Source organism: Mesoplodon bidens (assembly GCF_964165515.1).
Source record: "Mesoplodon bidens genome assembly, chromosome: 3".
Taxonomy (NCBI): domain Eukaryota; kingdom Metazoa; phylum Chordata; class Mammalia; order Artiodactyla; family Ziphiidae; genus Mesoplodon; species Mesoplodon bidens.
The window spans coordinates 138,193,263-138,216,046 of NC_138178.1; the positions used below are offsets into that span (position 1 = coordinate 138,193,263).

Sequence of the window (22,784 nt, forward strand, 5' to 3'; positions counted from 1 at the left end):
AGTCATTTGCAAGCACAGACCCTGGGCCTTTTACAAGGAGGGCACACCTTGAAAGCAAAATAAAGGACAAGGTTTAATTAACTTACTGGGCCTCTGTTAGTCATGATTAGAAGCTCTTTATCAAATTAAAGGCCTGCTGGGAAGGCAGCTGAGTACCGAGAAGCAGTGACATGCATTAAGTGCCAAAGTGGGTTTTAATTGGCTGTTTAAATGAGGAAAAGCTCCCTGCAGTGTGACAGACACACATAGCAGGTGTGTGTGCAAACATTCAGGCACCCACACATGCACACATGTAAGTGTGGAGCCCCAGGCGGTCTGGGGAATCACAGTTTTGGAATGCTGACATCCCCAAACCGGGAACACAAACCCACCAGGAAGGGAACCCTAAAGCATGTGGCATTCCATCTCAATAAATGCCAGTTATTATTTCTGATAATAATAAATAACAGTGATGGAGCAGTAAGTCGTTTGAATGCTGCCAGATTTATACTGCACGCAGTCCAGCTACATTGCTAAGGTCCTCTTACTCTAGGATCAAGCTCAGGGTTTTGCCCTGTCTCTCATGTCCATCAAGCCACTGACATATCAAATAGGGGACATGTCAGCTACCCTGCAGGAATGTTATAAGAGATTTACACAAAGCTCCTAGCTGTGTCCAGCATGTATGGAGAGCCCAGTAATTGATACTTATTTTGACCAAAGTATTTTCTACTATTCTCTTAAAAGATTACTAGGGATCATTTATTCCTAAGAGCTATAGTTAGGACGAGAGGCATTGCATCATGGTAGCTAAGAGCACAGTCTTTTGTGTCAGCTTTATGTGGGTTTGTATGCTGGTTCCACCATGTCAGGGGGCCTCTCTGAGCCTCAGGCTCTTTTTTTACAAAATGGGATGAATCATACCTACTTCACAGAGTGGTGGGGAAATCATATGACCATGCCAGAAAAGAGCTTAGCACAGTGTGTGCACGTAGTAGGTGTGACCATCCATAAGCTTATTAGGGTTGTAAGTATTTCTGTTCCCCAGTGAGACATGGGGAAACTCAGTTATGGAGTGGCTGTGGGACAGGCCCCAAGGACACCTCAGCTTTTCACAGAGGCTGCTAGCAGACGTTCTTCGAGTCAAACTGTTGGTTGAGTGTATGGGATGGAACCTTACTAACCAAGTGTGGCGGGGACAGGGCTTTTAGGTATATTAAGGACACATGGGGAGGAGGGTTGGACAAAGGAAGAGATCTGGAGTTAGTGTCTTGCTGTTCACCCCGTTCGAAAGCTGGGGCTCCCCCTTTCTGAGTATGAACACATTTTGCCCCAGAATAACTCTGTGACACAGTTAGGACAAGAGGCAAGGCCCCAGTTTCTAGCCTTCAGCTTATTTTACTGAGAATGTTTCTTGTTAGGATGAGATTCTCTCAGCCAGGAGGGAAAAGTTATCCTGAAACAACTGGTTTTTACTCCATAAGCAGGTTTATTCTCTTTTTTCTTGGTTAAAAGAATTTTATTGGTACTATGAACTTGCTTTTTGACAGGAGCTTTCAAATGAAGTTCTTATAAGATCAAGATTTTCCAGGTTCCTTTACAGGGGTGGTATGCAGTAGCCACTCTGACTTTTGGCTTCCTGTCAGCATCACAGTTTGGTGTAAGGTTATGGGGAAGGTGGGGGAGGGAGAGGGGAAGGAATCGCATGACTAGAGAAGCCTGGAGAGTTGGTAAAGTGACCATCTTTTGAGGAAGTTAGACGTGTTAAAGAACCTTGGCCTACAGCTGCTGACGAGGAACTTAAAATCCAGGACTGTGGGTCCTTGGAGCCATTGTCAGTTGGGAGATGTTTTCATAAAGGCTGCAAAAACAAATGTTCCTGGTTGAAAGCACGAGGCTACGTGCATTTAAACACACACCCTCTGTTCCAATAACACTGCAATGCCAAGCTATCCCTGGTGCATCAGCAAGGAAGAGAACAAACTCCTTCATTTCCCAACATCCTTGCTGGGCTTGGAAGGATAGCTCTCACTCAATTTTGCAGCCCTACAAGGCTTTGAACTTAAAATAGCAGCGTCCCAGGGCTTTTACAAATGATCCACAGCAGGCTGGATGTGGGCTATGGATTCATGGGCTGCCGGGGGGTTAATATCTCTTACAATTACAAATCAGAAAAAAGCCTGCATTCTTCTTCATTTCGCCTGCTTCACACGTCCTCGGCAGCTGGGCTTCCCAATGCTTCATTTAGGCCCATGCCCGTGAAGGGCCGGATCAGCAGGCGAGGGCCATCAGGCAGCCATGTTAAGCCCTTGGCCTGGGTCCCCACTCCCCGTGCTTGGGTGAGACAGACGGGCCTTTGTGTGCCTGGAGCCGGCTAAGCCAGGATGTGACTGCGAGCTGGAATCTGACCTTTCATGGGCTCCAGCACCTGTCAGAAAAAAACGAACAAGCTTGGGGTGTTTTTTCCGCTCCGGACTTAAATGCCAGTTTTGTGACTCGCTCACAGTGGAACGGTGCCAAGGCAGTTGTGGTCAACTCTGGCTCTCCAAGGAGCAAACCTGAGACTTGAGTGAAGGACGGCCCTGTGTTTCTGAGGCCTGGCCAGCTCTCAGCTCAGAAGGAATTCAAGCCAAGCCGAGCACTCCAGTGCTCTGAGTTAGGAAGCTCAGAGCAGAACCTCACAGCCATATTACTCTGGCACCCTATAGTGTGTGTTTGTGTGTGTGTGTGTGTGTGTGTGCATGTGTGCATTCCACATTGGAACAAAGACCCAGTCACGGTGACCCTGCCACTGGCAGCCATCAAGGGACAATTTTGAGAGCCCTCCCCCCTTGCCCTGGCCTGTTGTAGCCATCCGAGTATGAATGTACTGGTCAACCTTGGGGTGGACTCGGCCACTTATGGTCTGCAGGACCAGTGAAGGCAAATGGCTTAACCTTCTTGAACTTCGACTTCCTCAGCTGTTAAATAGGGGGAAAAATGCCTAATTCCAAGGATTCTGTTGTTGTGGATTAAATGAGATGATATACGCAAATCGTGAGCCCCTTGCCTAAGCACCTTGGAGGCACTTGGTCAGCAGCTGTGTTTCCCGCCCCTGCTGCAGGGTGCGCTGGGGCTGGCGGAGGGGTGAGGGTGCTGGTCACCAGTCATACTCGACTGCCCCAGGGACGCATCCTGCCCTGATCACGGAAGAGAGGCTGGCCCAGCCCGTCAGTGACTTCAGGTGTAGGAGGACAACTTTCCTCCAAAGTGTGGCCTCAGAGGATCATGTCCAGGACTCCTTGGTGGCCTGGTCTTCAGTTGGAGGTGGTGCAGCTGCCAGAGGGGCCTGGAGGCCTGGGTGTGGACCTGTGGTTGGTGCACTTACCTGCACTCTGAATCAGTTCAGAAGCCCACAGATGGAGGAAGGCTGATGCACACCACCCTTCCGGCCCTGGAGCTTGTCGCTTTGAAGAGAATATGGCCACTGTGCCTGCATCCTTGCCTCTGGGGATCCTGCACCTGCAGAGATGTCAGGCTGTCAGGCCGCCTCGTTTCATAGGCTAGCAGTCGAATGCTAAGAAGTAGCAGCTCAGGTGGTAGGCAATGTCTACAGTTAGACAGATGCCTGCCCCAGAGCCTGAGACATGCAGGAGATGGCAATGAAAAAAACCTGAAGTTTCCTCAGTCATTCTCAAGCTATGAATACTTTAGAAATACATAAATATCCATCATTTCAAGTCCGCTTTTGCATTATGTCGATCAAAAATGAACAAAATTTTATTTTAGAATGAAGTTTCTGTTTCTTTGTATGACTTTACCACATCTCGTGGAAATAGCTGAGTAGTTTTTACCAAATTTGGAGAGTATGTTAGGCTGGTATGATGGAAAAGGCTGGCTCTGCCCTGGGGAAATCTCAAAGAGAGAAGCCATCATTTTCCAGAGAGAATGAAACTGAAATTTGGCAACAGGTAGCCATGACTGGCAGCTGGGATGACTGGCCCCAGAACTAAGATGCTGGGCCAAGAAAGCAAATAGCTCTGTATGAGCCCTCAGTTGGAATGTGGTTGTTGATTTGCAACAAGCTGCTTCTCAAATGGGCAACTCTGTGTAGCCGGTGCCAATGTGAGTAGAAGAGAGATTTGTTGAACCCTTCTCCTAAAGAGCACAGGGTAGGCCAGTTAGTAAACACACAAATAGTCTATCAAGTCCATTACCTTTATATACTTAAATTTAAAAAAGATATTCTTACTTGTTCAGACGGTACATTTTGTAGCCTTTTGGTTCGTAATGTTCGAAACACAGAGTTTGCCATTTAAATAGATACTTCCCTTTAAATATATCACGTTTAATCCTCAAAAGGATTCCCCTAAGGAAGCTTCTATTGTGCCTGTCTCACAGATGAGGACAGAGACTCAGGGAGGCTGAGTAACCTGCCCAGCGTCACCCAGCTAGAAAATGCCAAAACCGGGACACAAACTCAGGTCTGTTTATTTCAGGGCCCAAATTCTTTACCAAAACTACGATGTTGCCCCTTCCTGTTGCTTCTTAAAGTGTCATTCCTTTACTACAAAGACATTCAGATGGTCATAATTTGATTTTTTGGCTTAAAGGGTGACTTTAATCAATCAAATTGCATGCGGACAATACATTTCTCTGTACCTTTCAAAAAGGTTTGGGTTTTAAAAATTCAGATGAAATTTTTAAAATGCTCTAAATTAGATTTTCACTGGTAAGCATGTTATCTGATCAGGTGATTATTTGATGTTTGATAAATATTCACTGCTACTGTTCAGTCCTCAGTTGAACAGTTAAAAGGTGGCTGGTTTTAGTCTTAATCTGAAATACATTAGGAGGGGTCAGCCAAACCCAGGCAGGCTTGGCTAAAGGTTTTTTGCATTGGTCACAGTTTTGACTTATAGATCATCAATTAGTTGCAGATGTCGACAGTAATATGGAGTGTAGGAAGGGTCAGGAGAACACTTCGTTCCCATTTGAGAGGAATTCAGAACCTAAAAAAATACTGTGTTAATTCTGAGCTGCCAACATATACACATTCATGCATGTGTGTAACTCCCTGGAAAAACAATCAGGTTTTTAAAAGCAGTAGACCATAAATCTATAGAGTTTATAATTCAATTCACAAACACTTGGGTTTTAAAAACATAATTGTAACAAGAAGAAGAGTAACCGGAATCATTTTCACATTTGTCTCATCTCTAGAACTCACTAAATGGTTAATTTTTAATAATTACAGTAATTACTCATATAAAAATAAGAGCAACAGTGAGAAGCACAGCTGTGTTCACGCGAAGTTCTGAGTGTTCTGTTTGTCTGTTATTCCATCAGTCCTCACACTCACTCTGAGTTAGGTTCCTACCACCAGCTCCAGGTAGAGCAAAGGAAAATGGAAGGTCATGGAGATCTTTGGAAATGGCCACAGCTCAGCTGCCTCCCTCTTCCGACCATGTTTGCGGTGAGGCATCCTGCCAGTCTCTCTGGAGGATCTGTGTTCGGGAAAGATGGTGTCAGCTCTGTAGGAACCCATGGATTTAGAAAGGACTGAGATGCAGACACCAGAATTATAGGAGGGATGAGGTGGAGAAGTCCAAGTTCATTGTGAAAGAGAAGGAGGGAAAGATTGCTTCTGTAGCTCATTGATCCCCACGGGTCTACCAGCTGTGGCCCACAGGCTCAATCTAGGGCCAAGCCCTGTTTATACAGCCCCGGAGCTAAGAATGGTTTTTATAGTTTTGAAAGGTTGGAGGAGGAGGAAGAGGAGCTGTAGGAGGACAAGCAGAAGGAGAAAGTACGTGGCAGACCATATGTGGTCTCCAAAGACTAAAGTACTTCTATCCAGCTCTTTACACAAAGTGTTTGCCAATCCCTGGTCTAGTAGAAATAGTATTCAGTCACATAAATTTAACATTTTCTAGTAGCCACATTAATAAAGCAAAATTAAACAGGTAAAATGAATAATATATATTTTTTTAACCCAGAAGATCCAAAAATATTATCATTTCAACATGTAATCAATATGAAAATTATTAATGAAACATTTAACGTTCCTTTTTTCATTCTTCGAAAGCTGATGAGTGTTTGACACAATACATCTGAGTCTGGACTAGTCACATCCCCAGGGTTCAGTGGCCACATGTGACAAGTGGCTATGCTGTTGGACAGTGCAGGTCCAGACATTGATGAATGGGCAGTATTTTGATGTGGGGAGTGGGAGGACATCAGACATGGTCCTGAGCACAGATTCCCAACCTCAGCACTATTGAAATCTGGGGCTGTACCACCCTTTGTTGTGGGAAGCTGTCCTGTGCATTGTAGGATGTTTAGCAATTTCCTTGGACTCTACCAACTCGATACCAGTAGAACCCTCCCCTCCCCACTTGTGACAACCAAAAATGTCTCCAGATGTTACCGAATGTCCCCTAAGAGGCAAATTGTCCTAGGTTGAGAACCGCTGGTCTGAAGCGTGGAAAAGCTGTGTGTGGGAACACACCTGGAATGGCCCAGAAAATGTCCTCTGAGTCAATCACCTTGATGGAAGAAACATAATTGAAGGAGAGTAATGAGTGTTTGGGTAGAAAAAGCTGAGGGCAGAGCTAAAGCATTTGAAATTTATTCCCTCAGCAATGATAGCCATCAAAGAGTTTTGAGCAGGGGAATGAAATTAGTAAAGTTCTAAATTAAAAACATTTTTTCTTCCTTCTTTGAATAACTAGATTCTTTCTCCTCTTTCTTTTACTGGCACAGATTAATATTTTTTTCCTTAAAGCAAAGCATCGTTTAAAGAGCCAACACCCCCACCCTGCGTTTGATGGGTGGTTTTTATTAAATTCCAGTAGAGGGATGGGTTTCCAAAGCAATCATCCAACCCCTTGGTGAGCAGGCTCCCTGCCACTCAGCTGACATTCCACCCTGCGGGAGTTGAGGAGAGAGGAAAATCAACAGCGGGCAGGCAGAGTGACTGTAGCTTACGCTGTTGGAATTTCCAGCGGGGCCACTTGGTGTTACAGAGGGGGGCCAGGTGCAGCAGAGCAGGGTTGGATGAAGCCTGATAACAACCTCTGTATCTAACAGTTGCTAAATTGTTGCATTTGCTCAGCCCCTGACATCCAATGACTAAGGGGTTTCTAAGCCCCCTTTGAATAATCATGATAATGATAATAATAATAATAGGAATATGTGTAGGTCTTTATGGTTGATCATGTGCTTTTGCGTACGTAGTCCTGTTTAACAGTCATGCGTCATGATACAATATTGAAGGAGGTATGTATATAGTAGATGTGTATTTTGGGGTTTGCTCTGTTTTGGGCGGACTCGGAGGCTGTTTGTCCAGCGCCGCTAAATGTTCTCTGTTTGCCCCTTGGATCCACTCTCCCCCTGTCCACCCTGCTCTGTGTCCTGGGAAGCTGGCCTGTATGGATTGCATCAGCTGGGCTCCTTTGCCCTCATTTCCTGCTGGGTTCAGCCAAAGGGAAGCACAGTGGGAGATCACGGCGTGGGGGAGAGTGAGGCTGGGGTGTGTACTCCCCCATCCCTCCCTGCTGGGCTGTGGGTTGGCAGTGGCTACACCCCTCCACTGAAGACCTCAGCTCCTATGGTGACAGGCCTCACCAGACTCCCGGGCACTACTTCCTCTCCTTGTCCTTTCAGGCCTGAGGATGGGAAGGCACTGTCTTCCTAGCCCCTGAGTGCTTCATCATCCCTTGCAGGTTGGTTGACCCACACACCTGCCAATTGTCCCCTCATAAACTCTCTTCCATCACCCCTTGTGAGTGTGCCATCTGCCTCCTGCTGGGACCCTGCCTGGCATTCCAGCTCACTTCAGCTTCTTCTTCTTCCTTTTTCTACCATCCCAACATCCAATCCAGACAATTCAAGCAAGGCTAGAGTGAGTAGCCTGGCCTTTGAAGTCAACGTGTTGACCATATTTTATAGCTAGAGAAGCAAGGCATGGAGTTTCTTTGGCTTTCCCTGGGTTACCAAGTAACTTGGTACTCAAGAACTTTAATCATAAATCCCAAACCCACACACCCTATTCTCTTCCAGAGAAGAATGTATGTAATGCTTAATTCGGTATGTTTCTTTCTGGAATTTCTAACAATAATAATGGAAAAGGAACTTGGGGGAAAGTGTCAAAGAAAATCACGTTTGTGTTTTCCTTTCCTTATGTGTGGATTGTTCCAGGGAATCTAAACCCCAGCCTGAGCTCCAATGTCTGAACCAGACACGTCAGCTGTCAGCAGGCTGGCCCTGTCATTGGACATCAGCAGAGGGAGATGTGTGTGTTCTCATCTCCTCTCTGCTCTCGGCCTGGTTCTACCCCACAGGGAACAGGCCTGGACGTCACATCGCCTGCACTTCCTCATGGAGTCTCACCAATTACAAAAAGAACAAACCCGGCTCTGGGTTTTGTCTCAGCCAGTTTAACCAGAGGTAGTGATTAATGCCGATTAGTTGAAACAGCCTGGGTCTTTTTAAAGTTGTTTCCCAGCTATTAGTGAGCTCTTGATAGTATAAACGTGAAGAACGAGTAAGAGCAGAGATATGAATGGTAGATACGCTGCCTAAAGACTATAGCGAAAAAGAAGACAGGCATTCTCCGGCCATGCCCAGGGAGAGGACACTGAGCTGCCTGTGTATTCAGCCTCTTTAGGCAGGTAGAAGTGGGGTGTGGATACACACAGAGTATTGGGGCTCTAGTCTTGGCTCACTGGGTGACTTGGGACCAATTCCTTCAATAGTTTAACCTCAGTTTCCCAAGAAAGGAGATACAAAGACCTTGAACACTATTTAAGTTGAGTGCCTCTCAACCCTGACTCCATGTTAAGATCACCTGGGCAGCTTTTTAAAACGGTGTGTGAGTTCTGCTCCACACCAGTTGGATTGGAGTCACTGAGGCTCAAGTCCTGGCACTGATGTCCACTATTCTGTTAGCAGATACAGTACCACCCTCAAATCCGGTGAGGGACAGAGAAAGAGAAGGGGAGACACACACACACACACACAGAGTGAGGGTGCTGGGTTTTGACGTAAAAATGTGTTTCCTTTTCATGATCAAAAATTTTGAGAGCAACTGCACACTGTACTTTATGTATAGTGGGCACTTGATAAATAAATATTTAATGTCAAGGAGGAAAGAAAGGGGGGTGCAAGAGAAGAGAAAAGTAAAGGAGGGAGGGAGGAATGACAGAAGGACATTAGGACAGTTTTCTATCCTCAGTGTTTGTGGAAATCATGGGCACAGCCAGGCATGATTTACCTGAATTGGCAAAAAGTTTAGAAGAAACTGAGGAAAACAGAAGAGAGAGGAAGACAGGAAGTAACCAAAAAGTTCATGAACCAAAACCTCACAAATCAGTCCTAACATTTCATCATCTCATTTTTGACTCATTCTGGTTTGTGAGTCTTGACATAGGAGTTTTCAATGAATTTTAATTTCCTGTTGGTTTGAGTTGATTCAAGACTGTGATATTTGAAAATATTTCAAGGCAATTCAGTGCTTTCTTGCCAACTGGATTTCTCCTCGGCTAGGCTCTGACCTGAAGGTGATTCAAGCATTGCTTTGTAGCTCCAGTCTGAGATAAACAGTGAATTGATCTCAATTCACTCCTTGGAGTTAAAGACCATCCAGAACCCTCTGGGGATTTTTTTTTTTAACAGACTATTCTGTGAACTCAGTATTGGTCCACAACAGAAGAAATAATACCGGAGACAAAGAATGACATTTCTTAATGAGTCAGGAGTAAATTATTCAAAGGTATAATAATCCTAAATGTGTTTGCACTTAATAAGAAAGCTTCAAAACACATGAAGAAAAACTGGATATTCATCCAAGATAAATGAAAGCATATGTCTTCACAAAAACCTGTGCAAAAATGTTTATGGTACCTTTATCCACAATTGCCAAAGCTGGAAACAAGCCAAATCTCTTTTGACTGGTGAATACATAACCAAATGTGGTACATCCATACAGTGGAATACTACTCAGCAATGAGAAGGAATGGACTACTGATACATACAGAGCATGCTAAGCTGAAAGAAGGCAGATTCAGAAGGCTATGTATTATATGATTTCAGATATATGACAGTATAGAGAAAGCAAATCTATAGATGGATAGATGGATATCAGGTCACTGGTTGCAAGGGACCTGGAGGGATAGAACTGACTCTAAAGGAGCGTGAGGGAACTTTTGGGGGTGATGGAAATGTTCTATGTCTTGATTGTAGTGGTGGTTATATCACTGCATGAGTTTGTTAAAATTCATAGAACAGTATACCTAAAAAGCGCAAGTTTTCCTCTATGCCATTTATTCCCCAATAAACCAAAAAAAACCATAGAGGAATATTGTAAATAATTTTGTGCCAATAAATTCAACAATTTAGATAAGATAAATTCTTTGAAAGACACAAACCACCAGAACTCTTTAAAAATATAATGTAGGGCTTCCCTGGTGGCGCAGTGGTTGAGAGTTCGCCTGCCGATGCAGCGGACATGGGTTCGTGCCCTGGTCCGGGAAGATCCCACATGCCGTGGAGCGGCTGGGCCCATGAGCCATGGCCGCTGAGCCTGCACGTCCAGAGCCTGTGCTCCGCAACGGGAGAGGCCACAACAGTGAGAGACCCGCGTACCGCAAAAATATAAAATAAAATAAAATAAATAATAATGTGAATAGTCCTATACCTGTTAAAGAAATTGAATTTATACTTAAAATCTTTCTCACAAAAAACTGCAGGCATCAATGGCTTCACTGATGAGCCTAATGTTAAGGGTTAAGGGGTAACTATTACAATTCAGTTGGGAATACTTCCTAACTCACTTTATGAAGCTAACTCTACCCTGATACCAAAACCAAAGACATTACAAGAAAAGAAAACAAAGACCAACTTCCCTCATAACGTAGCCCCCAAAATATTTAGCAGAATTTGGGCAAATAAAATCCATCAGTATATAATACATCATGATCAAGTGGTGGTTATCTCAAGAATGCAGTGTTGGCTTAATACTAAAAAAAAAACCCCTCAATTCATTATATTAACAGAGTGAAAAAGTGAAATTAAATAATCATCTCCATAGATGCAGATAAAGCATTTGACAAAATTTGCACTCATTCATGATAAAAGCTCAGCAAACTAGAAATAGATGGGAATTTCTTTATCCTGATAAAAAGCCACGTGTGAAAAAACCATAGTTAACATTATACTTAGTGGTAAAACACAATCATTTTTCCCTAAGCTTATGTCCTCTCTTACCGTTCTTACTACTTGTATTCAGCATTTTAATGCAGATTCTAGAAGAATGGGAATCATAGAGATTAGACAAAAGGAAGTAAAACTGTCCTTCTTTATAGCCAACATGATTGTCTACATGGAAAAATCCTAAAGAATCTACCAAAAGATTTACAAGAATAATAAACGAGTTTAGCAAGGTTGAAGCACTGCAAATTCATTAAAGAAAACTCAATTGTGGCTTTATTAGTCACAGATAATTGGAAATTGAAAATTTTAAATATGACTTTTTTAAACAAATTTATTTATGGTATTTATTTATTTTTGGCTGCATTGGGTCTTCATTGCGGCGCACAGGCATTCTCTAGTTGCAGCGAGCAGGGGCTACTCTTCGTTGCGGTGCACGGGCTTCTCACTGCGGTGGCTTCTCTTGTTGCAGAGCATGGGCTCCAGGCGCGCGGGCTTCAGTTGTGGCACGCAGGCTCAGTAGTTGTGGCTCGCAGGCTCTAGAGCACAGGTTCAGTGGTTGTGGAGCACGGGCTCAGTTGCTCTGTGGCACGTGGGATCTTCCCGGACCAGGGCTCGAACCCCGTGTCCGCTGCACTGGCAGGCGGATCCTTAACCACTGCGCCACCAGGGAAGCCCCTTAAATATGACTTTTACAGTGGCATCTAACAACATGAAATACTTTGGGATAAATTTTAAAAAATATGTGCAACACATATATTGAAACAACACTGTTGAGAGAAATGAAAGAAGATTTAAATTAGTGGAGAGAGATAGCATATTTGGTCAGAAAACTCAGTAATATTAAAACTTCAGTTCTTCCCAAATTAATATATAGAATCAACATAATCCAAATCAAAATTCCAGCAGATTTTTTTTAGAAATTGACAGTTATTTAAAAATTTTTAATCAAGATGTGAAGGACCTAGAATTGTCAAAACTATTTTGAAAAAGAGGAACAAGTGTGGAGGAATTATACTACCTGATTTCAAGATTTACTATAAAGCTACATAACTTAGTATGGTATTGGACTAAGGGTAGACAGAATTATAGAGCAAAATAGGGAATCTAGACCTAGACCCACACATACATGGTCAATCATTTTTCAAAAAAGGTGCCAATGTAATTCAATGGAGAAAGGAGAGACCTTTCAAAAAACAGCTGGATGTCCATAAGGAAATAAAATGAAAGTTGACCCTTATCTCACATCATATACAAAATTTATTTTAAGTAGATAATAAACCTAAATGTAAGAGCTAAACTATAAAATTCTAGAAAAAAACAGGCAAAGAAATTGAACTGGGTGAGGCAAAGATTTCTTACATAAAATACAAAAATCAAAATCTTGAAAGAGAAAAATTGGTAAACTGGACTTCTACAAAATTATCAACTGTTGCTCTTCAAAAGACACTGTCAAGAAAATGATGAGGCAAGTTACTGACTGGGAGAAAATATTTGTAAAACGTATCGTAAGAGACTTGTAGTGAGGATATTTAAAGAACTCTTACAACTCTGTAATAAATGAGAAACAAATGGACAAAAGATTTGAACAGACAGTTTGCCAAAGAAGATTTACAAATGGTAAATAAGAACATGAAAGAAGTCTCAACATTATTCATCTTTAGGGAAATGTGTATTAAAAACAATAAGGTATCACTACATGTGCACTAGAATGACTGGAATTTAAAATACTTATAATACCATGTGTTGGTGAGGACATGGAGCAAATGGAAAACTCTTTCCCATTACCGATGGGAGATGTGAAATTGTACAATCCTTTGGAAAACAATTGGTCAGTTTTTAATAAAATGTAATGTGCACTTATCGTATGACCCCACGATTCACTTCTTAGTATTTACATTAGAAAAATAAAAACGTGTCCACACAAAGATATGTATATGAATGTATATAGAAACTTCATTTTCGGTAGCTGAAATCCAAAATTAATCCAAATATCGATTAACTGTTGAATGGATAAACAGAGTGCAGTATTTCCTTACAGTGGAATACTCCTTAGGAACAAAAAGAAATGAACTACTGATACATGCAACAACATGGTGAATCTCAAAAGCATTATGCTAAGTGAAAGAAGCCAGATGTGGAAGACTACATGCTGTCTGATTCGACAGATATGAAATTCCAGAAGAAGCAAAGCTATAGTAACAGAAACCAGATTAGTCATTGCCTGGGGCTGGAGTTGGTGAAATGAGATTGACTGCACAGGGGCTGAGTACTTTTTGAGTGATGGAAATGCTCTGTATCTTGATTGTGGTGGTGATTATACAACTGTATATATTAATCACACTGATAAGACTATACGTTTTTAAATAGGTGAATTTTATTGTATATAAATTATAACTCTATAAAGCTGGTATTTTAATAAAGGGTCTAGGTATAGATAGGGCTTCACATCGGAGTGACAAGTGGAAAGTTGCATGGCAAATTGTGTAGATGCAGGCAAAGGTAAAGAATTGGAGCAATTAATGAAATCAATATACTGTATTGGGTTTGATTATAATAGAACCTACCCATTGTTGGAGCTTTAAAAAGTTGCCCTTGATAAAGAATCTGTTGCTTCACACTCATCTTTTTGTTTCCTTTCCTTCCAGCCTTTTGGCTGGTCCTCTGATATTGTCATTACTCATTACCTCTTGAACTTAAGTCTAGTGTTTTTGTGCTTGGATTTCGTGTAGTTTCTAAGAGACTAAGGATTCAAAAATTTATGGTCATCTGGTCAATCAAAAAGTGAACTTAAACTCATTGGTATTTGCAATGCCAGCATTTATTTATCCTTTCCCAGTGGAAAAGCTGAACAACTAAAGAAAAAAAAAGTTAATGAGTTAGCTATCATCGAAAACCATTTAGGGATTTTATATACTTTCTCTTTAAATGCATCAGGGCAGTTTGCATGATCATTACAATTCACGACAAAATAAATTATTGCAGTTTTAGGCACTGTAGTCAATGAATAAAATGCTTCAGCATATTTTTATGGGAGTGACATATGCTGGGACTCTCTCTTCCTCAAGAGACCTGAGTCCAGCAAAATGATAAAACTGGCCCAGTGCCGTGGAATCCCATGAGAAACTGAGATTGAAACCACAACACAAAAAGCAGAAATTTTTCATGCTTTTCAAGCCTCTACTCCAGTTTGATATGAGCAAAGCTTTGTACGCAAATCAAGCCTATATTTAAAATTTTCCTCCTGTCTGGTAGAGAAGGAGGGCTGTATTTTGCCATGTTTAGAATGCACTTAATCTCCTTGGTCTAGACAAATCCCACCAAATGAGAAAAGCTTGGTGTTTAAATTTGCTTACTCCTTGCAAAATAGAACTTCCTGTTTTTTGATTCTGTAAAGATTGCTTGAAGTAAGATTTAAATATTGTTTTGGTGAGTTGAATGCAAACGGATCAGAGACGTATGGATAAAATTTCCCTCAAATTTACCCCAAATTTTAATAATTAAGAACTAGCCAAACATACTTTAGGTTTAGGGCTGGATTCAAAACATTCAGGGAACTCAAACAGACTGCATTCCAAACAGAAATGTTGTTATTTTGGTGTTTTGTTTAAATTTTACATGGGAAACAAAACACTTGGGTTTGTCTCCACAAATATGAATCTGCTTTCAGTATTTGTACCTCAACTGTCTCACTGATAGGGAAGTTTTCATACTTTTTTTCCTGGAAATGAAATCAATTTTCAGAGAAATGAGAGATTCTGTTGACTGTTGAGAGTAGCCCAAGTCTATATTGGGCAGGCCCCCAAGCCTCCTTTTGAAAGGAGCCCACTGCCCTCTGCTAGGGCACCCACTGTGGCTGGACCTCATTCATGAAGGTAGCAAATAGCTCTCATTTTCAGCTCCACTGATCCTCCTAGACCTCAGGGTTCCCATCTTCAAATTCTGTTCTTTCTCCAGACTGTTCCAGTTTGGCTATCTGGCTCTTCCCACTTTGAGCAATTTCGGTAGAATATCTCCACTCTAATTCTGGCTTTTGGGGACAAACCCCATTTTTCCACCTTACTCAACTCTCTGTTTCCGGGGAGCCTCACTGTGGGGCATCTGGGCTGTGCTGGTCATGGAAGGGAATGGAGGCTGCTGGAGACCCCACTGAACTCAGTGAGGAACTCAATGAATTCTGGGCCCAGGTCTTGGGAGGAGAAATTCCTGCTGGTCTGGGATGAACAGTTACAGAAATTTCCAGAGGCACTTGTCAATGGAATGAGGATGGGGAAAATGCTGTTTGGGGTGCCTTGGGCCAATGATATTTCATTTTCTGAGACGGGTGTTAGTAGTTTTGAAAACTCTCCATCTGTCCAGCCAAGGGCAGGTGCGTACTGGCGAAGGACAGTTACTGTAACCATGGCAATGATTCAAGTTGTCAATTAACCAGATCTTCAGGGGTTTTTCCACTCTTTTCTCCTGGTTCTCTTTGGTTTTTCTTCTTTAATTGAAGTATAGTTGATTTACAATGTTGTGCTCCTGGTTCTCTTTGTAACTGTGATGAGTAGGGCCTCAAAGGGAGAAAAGACTGGAAAAAAGAGAGAAAACTCAAGTTGATCAGCTGTGCTACCTTTTTGCAGTTAAAAAGTTTGAGTTCATGTCTGAATCACTAGGAAAAATAGAAAGATTAATGACTAAGTAAACTGCATGTTGGTAGAACTGGTAATCTTTCTCTTCCCCTCGCTCCCACTCCAATCAGAGGGGGACTGCTGAATTAAAAGAATTTAATCAAGACCACATCTTTGCCCTGGTTATCAAGAGAGCACCTTGACATAAGGATAGAGGCCCACTGCACCTAGGCCAAGCCTGCTGGTGAAGAAACTGTTATTCTTTTCTGTGGTTTTAGACCAGTCGTTTCCAAATCTGTCTGCACATTAGATTCACCTGGTAAGTCTTAAAAAATAACAATGGCTGGGCCCAAACCCAACTCTGGGGGAAGCCCAGGCATCAGTGTTTTTTTTGTGTGTGTGTGTGATTCTAATGTACAACCAGAGTTGAGAACCACTGGTTTAGATTGTAGTGTTTCTGAGAAAAGTTAATATTTGTCTTTTGGAGAGGTACTTACTTTAAGAAGTCAATGAGTCTCAAATTGGCAGTCCTGTATCTCTTTCACCGGTGGGAATGTTGCAAAGTAAACCTGAGTTCAGGGATTCACTCCCACCCTCATCCATGACATTACAGATATGCTTTCACGTCTCCATTGCCCCCCACGCTTAGAGGTGGCAATCAGCATTCGTGTCCACTCTGCTGAAGGTGACTGGGGAGGGATTCCTTCAAACTGCAGCTCTCTGTAAGCATTCTGAGAGTGAGACCTCTCCCCATGGGTAGGAGTAGGTGTAGAGTTTTCCCAGGGCAGGGGATCTCTCTGGGGATGGGCTCTGAATCCATAAAGTCCAAATTGACTTCAACTTCAGCCTTTGTCCCTCTTGTACTATAATTTCTTTCTAAAAGTGTATTAACCCATTGGTAGATATTTGCCTGTGTCCTTGCAGCTTGTGTGTTAGTCTCGTGGTGACTGAGGGGACAGAATGGCAGGAGGGAAAGAGTCAGCTTGCCTCTTCCTCTCCTGGGGAAAAGGCAGGCAGCCCGTCAGGAGGACCACAGCTCTGCAGAGGGCCAGATGGTTACAGGCCCCCCACAGGGAAGCTAGCAGCAGAGGTGGCAGATGGTCCCTAGCCTGTGGAGGATCCCTGGAAAGAGCATTCAGACAAGAGGGAACAAAGTCTCTGGCACCACCCTGCAGCATGGACTAGTAAATGTTTCACGCATGGCTGTCCAGAAGATAAATCTCTAGTTTGTGGCATGGGCCAATTTGCATGGTGTAAACTCACTAATTTTAGGCTCCCAACCTGAACAAGGAGTCCCTGGCAGAGGAGTTGGGAAGAAATGTGCAAAACTAGCTCTGGCAAGCTGGGAGGAGTGGGCTCCAGCAGATTCTTAGGGGAATTGGGGTATTTTCTATAGATTTCTATAGATTTCAACATAAACAACCAACATTCGGCTGTGATTGCTGCAAGTACAACCTTGTGAACTCAGGGTTGAAAATAAGCCATTTATCAGAACTGAAACCTGGATTTGGACCCAGATAGGCAGAAAGGACCGAGGGCTACACCTTTTATAAAATCAGAACAAATATTTTTTGAGTGTTCTTCAAATATTATCCTAGAGCTAGTCACATACAGTTTGAGATGGTCAAAACATGTAATATTTATTGAGTGCTCACTATGTACCAGGTACCTTACATGTATTAACTCCTTTCATCTTTACTATAACTTTATGAGAAAGGTATTATTATTAGGAGAATTTACACCTTTTAAACAAATAGCCCCGTGTCTACGGTTGAATAAAATGACATGTTATTCTAAACTGTTCACAAGGTAGTTTGAGATGGTTAAAAATAGCAAACATTTATTGAGTGCTTACTATGTACCTGGGTTTTCCATGAACTCTGCAATGAATTTTAAAAATAACCTATCAGTCAGGTGTTCCTATGATGCTTGTATTACACTTAAGGAAATAAAGAACAGAAAGTGACTTCCTGAAGGTCAGGCAACTCATCGAAGGCAGAGCCAAGAATCAAACCCACGCAACCTGGCACTACAGACTCTACCTCCTTTCCAAGCAGGGATGTTCCCAGGCAAATCCCTGACCTTCAGTGTAGATGTCTGACCTTGCTTTAAAAGCAATGAACTTCTAATTCAAATGTTTCTGCACAAACACCCTTCCTAACACGCAGCCTTCCTTCAGGCTGTAAACGCTACCTTTTTCACTTTGGCGGTAGATACAGTTTGGTATTACGTTATTGTGGTCTGTGAGTTAGAACTGAAGTATCCACATGTCAAGAGGTCAGGAGATGAATTCTGAATCAAGAGCAATTCTCCTAATTGCTAGTCAAGTTCAATGTTATCCCCTTGAAAACCACTCTTAAACCACACGCAACTCAGCTGAACTAAGGGATTAAAGCAAGTCAGATTTCAGAAGGATTCTATTGATCTCCACCTTTCGTACTATAACAATTTTGAAGTTTCTGCCTCATTGGAGTGACATAATTTACGCCTTTCATTCTGGGGTGTCTTAGCTGAGCTGCACAGTGGCATTCTTATGTAGACAAAGCTACTGGAGTTTAGAAACAGGAAGGGCTAGAAACTCACTTTTTAAAGTAAAATAAAGCTTACGCAGTGGGGGATTTCCTTAACTCTCCAAACACTGACATGTGTTAGGTAGTCAGGAAAGAATAATAAAATTCCCCAGGAAAAGCGTTTCACAAATGGCAGTGGTTGAAATGTGGTTTTCTAGGTGGCTATGGGTCTGATTTCCATCCCGTTCTCCTCACCTCCTGCAGGGCTGGTCTCAGTTGTTTTTGCAGAGACAGGTTTGCAGAGCCCTGCAGAAGAGCCAAGCCTTTCTGAACAGGCCAAGGACAGTCTGGAGGATGCCCAGCCCATAACCCAGGCTCTTTCTGAAAATGTGTGTCTGTGTCACATAAGCACTATGCTAGCTTTCAAGGGCTGCTCCCTTGATCACCCAGGAAGGGCGCTAGCTTTTATTCAGTCCTGACGGCTCAGCCAGCACTGCTTGATAATGGAGAAGGTGAAGAGGTGCTTGTTCAATGGAAAGCAAATAATAGCAAATAATAGGACATACAACACTTCTAGCAGGTAGCCTCAGAAAGAAAGAATAAGATTGATGGAGTCAGAGATGAAAGAACATGCCGCCGGAGGACAGATGGTATTTCTGGAGAGTCCTTCAAAAAGAAGCTGCACAGTGTAAAGTTGTCAAGACATTTGATTCAGCCCTGAGGACCTCAAGGAATGAAGTGGATCTTGGGCGGTTCTGGTCCTGGGGTCCAAGATGGGAGAGACAGGTTTAACTTAGGGGTTCACACCTATAGCCTGTAGTAGCCAAAAAATGGTTGAGTGGGAATTAAAAGATCCAGATAGTAACATCCCAATACATTTATATATTTCATTACAGTACAGTCAGTTTTGCTATACCACAACACATGCATGCCTAAAACTCACCTCACTATGCGAAATCACACAATAAAAACTGCAGGACTTAGCGAAAATGCAGCCAAAGGTACAATGCCTAAAAACTTTGTCAGTGACATTAAAAAAAAGAGATAGGAATCTAATAAAAATGGTGGCACTGTCGCATACATGTTAAATGATTGAGAAATATATAAATACTACAATAAATATGGTACTTTATATTGAAAAGGACCTGAAGTTTTCTGTGGAAGTGGGCTTCGCAGCTTGCGAGTTATTATAAAGTGATAGAAGGATGGTCATCGCAATTTGCAGGCCTAAAATCCTGGAGCTTGTTTGTCTGTCTTTGAAATATAGGCCCTTTGAAGTATGCATTTATACTATGGGATAATAGATACCATCTTCATCAAAATTGAAAATTTGAATCCATGTATGGTCTTTTTCAGTTAACTTCTGTGTCTCTGCTGGAAAGTCTTTCACAGCTTTCTCATCTGCATTTGGCGCTTAGTCCAACAGCTGAAGGTTGGGAAATTGTAGCAATGTTTGAAACCACCCAACTAGCCACTCGTAGTACTGGAAGGTACCACCTCTGCAGAATATGGCATTTTCCATGAAGATCTTTGTATACAAATAGTGTGTTCTCTTTGTGAGAAAGGTCGTCCCCCATTTTTCACCCTTTGGTTTTCAGTCTCAACAGTGCTCATCTTTCCACCTCTTCCATTTCTTCAGTTTTTATTCTTACCGATTTCTCAGCACTTAGAGTGCCATCCATAGATGTTTCTTTTCTCATCACGGCATTGCAGATTCTTTTATGCCTATTGTTTGGGAAATGTCATGTGTTTTCTTGATTCTTTAAAAATGCTTTCTCACTTCAAGCTTCTCCTCAATACACTATGCTTTGCTTTCTCATGACCTGTTTGGTGTTTTTGAACCAAGATTCTCAGATATATTTCAAGTGTTGAATGAGTTTTTTTTTTTTTCTTTTCAAATATAGAAAAGCTCACAACTGTGAAAGAATAGCAAAACACAACCTTGGAGGACAACACACTTGGTTAGGATGAGTAGGGTGGGTAGGACAACACAGCTTCAAGTTGGGGGTAGATGTGTGAAGTGTGTGCCTGTGTGCGTCTTGTGAATTCCTACAAGACTCAGTTCAGCTGGGTGCAGTTTTCTATGTTAACCTAGTTCTTCTCACAGACAAAAATTGCCTGTGAGAAATCTGCATTATGCTCAAATTATCCCATAATATATTAACCTAACTGGAATAAATTTGCATTTTCAAAACAAGTGTTATCCCAGACTATATATGGTACCTCTGCTCATGTATTTGCTCACTTGATCACTATAATAATGATGTGAGGTAGACAGGAAAGTTAATATTCCAATTATACAGATGAAAAATCTGAAGCTGGAACATCTCAGAGCTTGGATAGGAGCCTGGAACTGCCAGAAGTTAAGATATGAGTTCTGACCATTTTTTAAGTTCCTGGTCCTACCAGTTCCTAAAGCCAATTCTACCTCTGCCTTCTGAAAGTTTGGTTTTGTGAGCCAGGAAATTTTCTTCTTTGGCTTAAAGTAGTTTGAGATGGGGTTTTCGAGTAATACAGGGTCTTGGCTAATGCAGGGTAGCCTGGATAATGTTCAGATTCTCTCCCAGCTCTGGGAAACTTGCTGCCACATTTTGACTTATAAATTAACCAACTTCAGATAGAAAGCACCCTAAATTTTAAGGTTTGCTCTTGAAATGGGAGGTTCTGCCAGTAGTGAGCAGTGATGCAGAAACAGGGTAAAGGAGATAGCTCCTTCGACCCATGAGTGCTAGCCAAGAAAGTCCCCAGGCAGAACAAAGACCCCTTTGGGGTCTTTGGAGGGGTTCTGACTCGGTTTGCACCCGTTTAGACATTGCCCTTTCTGAAGACAGTGCCCCTTCACTGTCCCTGTCAGTACCATTGTGATGTGGCCGTCACCAGCCTTGCTCTCGGGGGGAAGAGATGCTCTGGGTGTAGCTGAGCCTCCTCTTCCTCTTGCCCTCTGGTGTCCTGACTGCTCTCGGTTAAACCCCAGCTCAGTGACAGAAAGGGATACCCATGGTTTTCAACAATGAGCTCGGGGGAGATCACTGCTGCTGCTGCCGACGCCTCTGCTGCTATTATGTGAGCACCTCCCTGTGCGCCTCTGCTGCTATTATGTGAGCACCTCCCTGTGCCCCAGGCGCCTGAGGAGTACTTACCGGTTCATTCATTCATTCCACCAGTTACTTGTGGAAGGCCTATTCATGTGGCAGGATCATTCTTTTCATGTGGTTTCTTTTATGTGCTTCTTACAATTTGAACCCAGGAAGTACCTGGCTCCCAGCCTGTGCACTTCACCCCGTGCTGTCCTGCTTCTCCTGTTCAAGGTTGTCCACGCAATACTAGTCAAGCCTCAATCATTTTTCTACTTACTGGAGACCAGGAAACTTGTCAGTGACCTTCCCATGACCTGGAAAACAATTTCTCAACTTGTCACTGCCTTTCACGTGTGAGTGCAGTCTTAGTTCCCTTCTATTTAGATAGCATATGCCTGGATGTCACCTTCCTGTGTGTTCTGATGACCTTTATATTTCCTTCCTTCCTCCCTCCCTCCCTCCCCCTTCCCTTCCTTCCTCCCTTCTTCCTTCCCTTCTTTCCTTCCTCCCTCCCTCCCTCCCTCTCTCCCTCCCTCCCTCCCTTCCTCCCTCCCTCCCCCTTTCCTTCCTCCCTCCCTCCCTCCCTTCCCCTTCCCTTCCTCCCTCCCTTCCTTCCTTCCTTCCTCCCTCCCTTCCTCCCCCTTCCCTCCCTCCCTCTCTCCTTCCCTCCTTTCCTCCCTCCCTCCCTCCCTTCCTTCCTTCCTTCCTTTCCTTCTTGTTTCAGATTCATGTGTTGGGACCTATTCTACAAATTTGAGAGAAAAAGAAAAAGAATAAGGAAAGTAGAGCAATCTAAACTCTGGAAAAAAATTATTTTTTTAACTTTATGAACGCAGCCTTTGAATTCGGTGGCCACTGCTCCTTCCCAACCTGTGTCTGTCACGTCCTGTTTCCAGCTGGAGTGGGGATCTGCGGTGCCCTGGCCCTGAGCCCGCACTGGGTTATGCCTCCCTGTCCTCTGTGGGCAGCGGCAACCGCAGCTGGTGGAGAGGAGGAGCAGCTGGCCTTCCTGCCGGGAAGCCACGACCGCTGGCTGGGAAAGGAAGGGAGCCCGAGGCTTCACCTGATGTGGCCAAGGGCAGCAATGGGAGTGACAAGGAGAGACTCCTGCAGCCAATGGGCATGGGGCTGAGGAGGAAGGGGGTGTCTCCGGGGCTTGGTTTTCAAACTTTCTGCCTTGACTAAAACCCAGGTTCTCAGCAGAAGGGATGTGACTCATGGCTGAGAAATTCCCCATGGCCTTGCATGACATTTATGTTGATTATCTCTGAGTCACATTTCTGGGAGGAATTTTTTTTTTTCACCAGATACAAACTGAAGGGAAAATGGCATGGATGATAGTTTGGAAACATCAGAGGAAACAGGGTCACATGTGTTACTAGCAGGAGAGCTGGGGACATGCAAGAATGGAAAGAAAA

The 22,784-nt window shown here is 43.0% G+C and overlaps 1 long non-coding RNA gene across 1 annotated transcript; it reads right to left on the minus strand.

Moving 5' to 3' along the window:
* Positions 1-13,258: 13,258 nt before the first annotated feature.
* On the minus strand, positions 13,259-22,523 carry LOC308614485. The gene is made up of 3 exons (XR_014015401.1): positions 22,237-22,523; positions 21,430-21,680; positions 13,259-15,739 (listed from the first exon to the last, which is right to left on the minus strand). It is a non-coding gene; the product is annotated as an uncharacterized lncRNA (long non-coding RNA).
* Between the last annotated feature and the right edge of the window lie 261 nt (positions 22,524-22,784).